The following is a 2,704-nucleotide window of genomic DNA, read 5'->3' on the forward strand; positions in this document are numbered from 1 at the left end:
TGAGGTGGTCGAAAGCCGGTTTCGACATCAAGACCATACAACGTACATACCAACTATACAAGGTTTCACGGAAACCCAAATCACTTCATGCGCACTTTAACCACCAGGCGCACCTCGGTCGCCGGAAACCAAGGCTAGCCCGAAATCCGCAGCTCAGAGTGACATGCCAATGAAACTTCGGAACCCGAGAATCAATTTGTTTCATCAAACGTAAGAGTCGTGCAAAATTTCGGGTCGATCCGACATGATTTGAGCACTGTATGAAAAATTATGACTCCTCAGAAAATCAATGTCTGTTCCTGTCACTTCACTTTTTGTGCAATATGTATATATAGGGGGTTCCATGTCCACTCCATGCCCTGGTACCCAGACAAGGGGTCGGAAAGTGCAAGGCAATAGAGGTTGCCTAGCGAAGCCGGAGAGCGATTACGAGTAATGAGTGACCCTATAACATGAAGCCAAACACCAAGTCGTGGCCCCGAAAACCAAGTCTTGACCGAGAAATATGAGCCATGGCCTGGTCGTCACCTAGCAAACCAAGTCGCGACTTAGTTTTCTAGGCCACTGCCAAGCTAAATCTTAGTCGCGACTTGGATTTATAGCCCATTGCCAAGCTAAATCAAGCACGACGTCGTGCATTTGAAAAAATTATGACTACTCAGAAAATCAATGTCTGTTCCTGTCACTTCACTTTTTGTGCAATATGTATATATAGGGGGTACCATGTCCACTCCATGCCCTGGTACCCAGATGTTGGGTCGGAAAGTGCATGCTACTAGAGGTTGCCTAGCGAAGCCGGAGAGCGATTACGAGTAACGAGTGACCCTATAACAAGTAACGAGTGACCCTATAACACGAAGCCAAACACCAAGTCGTGGCCCCGAAAACCAAGTCGTGACCGAGAAATAATAGCCACGGCCTGGTCGTCACCTAGCAAACCAAGTCGCGACTTGGTGTTCTAGGCCACTGCCAAGCTAAATCTAAGTCGCGACTTGGATTTTTAGCCCATTGCCAAGCTAAATCAAGCACGACGCCGTGATTTTGAAAAATTATGATTCCTCAGAAAATCAATGTCTGTTCCTGTCACTTCACTTTTTGTGCAATATGTATATATAGGGGACTGGGTGTTCCTGGACGAGGGCGTGCGAGTTGAGTCACTAGTCGAACTTTGTTCTCGACTACTGTGTGCCAATATACTCCATTCCCGACCGTAATTACCCCTTCTCCTCGGTGGGGAGTTCATTTTTTGGCTTAAAAAAGCCTAAAAGCGGGCGAGGATCCCGGAGCATCGACGTTCGAGAAGCTAAATGTAATGACCCGCACTTTTTCGATCGTTCTATACTTATAAAATTAATATTTACATAAATTAAACCTTACCAACATGATAAGCAATCCAAATTGTTGAGACTTATGTTTTCGAAAAGAGATTTACACAACGTTTGACCGTCTAGTTTGACCGATGATATCACGAACTATACAATATATGATAATTATACGTTTGTGTATATATATGTATATATACATATTTAACATGATCTAAGAATGTTTTAATATCTCATTTTGTATTAATAACAATAAGTTATAAGTATATTTTGAAACTACTAACTTAAGTTTTCAAAACGATAACCATACGCAACGTTATTTGACTTAAATACTTATGACCTATAATGTTTATACATATATCGTATAAGTAATGAATTTAATCACTTTTAAGAACTTAAATACATAAAACCATATAAGTGTATTCACAAAAGATAGCTATATTTGAATCCTCATTCCATTTTTCACAAAATTTCTATACGTATATCTAGAGTATATGTACTCGTATCATACGCAGCTTCTAGATGTATTTACTATTGGTATATACCAATAAAAATCTGCTCCTTAGCAGCCTTAAATGATTAAGAAACATGTGGAACCAACCATTTGTCAAGTAGCATGAATTATTTAGCAAGAAAACAAAGTTAGGTATCTTTTTTTTCCTTTATAACCTAAAAACGTTTTTATGCATGCACACCATTTCTTCACCCCATTTTCTCATACTTACACTTCCATTTCTCTCTCAAAATACTCTTAACTTCATACTTGATCATCTCCAAGCATTTTCTCCATCATTTAGCTTCAAAAACCTTACTTAAACACCATAAGAAAACCATACAAAAACACTTCAAGAAATCCTTCCAAGAACACAAACTTACTTCCAATCTTTCATCCAATTCCATCACCCTTTTGGTTCTACGTTTTTACTCCTCTTTTACAGCAACCTTGTCCAAGGAACTTGAGGTAGAATCTATGTTTATAACCTTATTCGATTCATATATATATAGCTATCATATTTTGTGGTATACAATTTTAACAACAAGAACATAGTTTGAAAGTTTTCAAACTTGTTTGCAAACTAAATAGATCCTTCTAACTTAACTTTTAAAATACTTCAAGACCTGTAATATAACTTAAATATATGCTAATTTAACAAGGTATAACTTGGTTTTTCAAAGAACACCTTAAAAACTGTTTTTACGACGTCGGAGTGTAACCGGGGGCTGTTTTGGGTTGAATAATTAAAAACCATCTTAAACTTTGAATTGAAGGTTTATGTTCTGGAAAAATGATTTTTACTATGAATATGGTAACACATAAAAATTTCATGATTTAATTCAAAGTATAAGTATTTTTAGAAAAATAATCATTTAAGGTTGCCTAC

The sequence above is a fragment of the Rutidosis leptorrhynchoides genome, chromosome 11 (assembly GCF_046630445.1).
Source record: "Rutidosis leptorrhynchoides isolate AG116_Rl617_1_P2 chromosome 11, CSIRO_AGI_Rlap_v1, whole genome shotgun sequence".
Taxonomy (NCBI): Eukaryota; Viridiplantae; Streptophyta; class Magnoliopsida; order Asterales; family Asteraceae; genus Rutidosis; species Rutidosis leptorrhynchoides.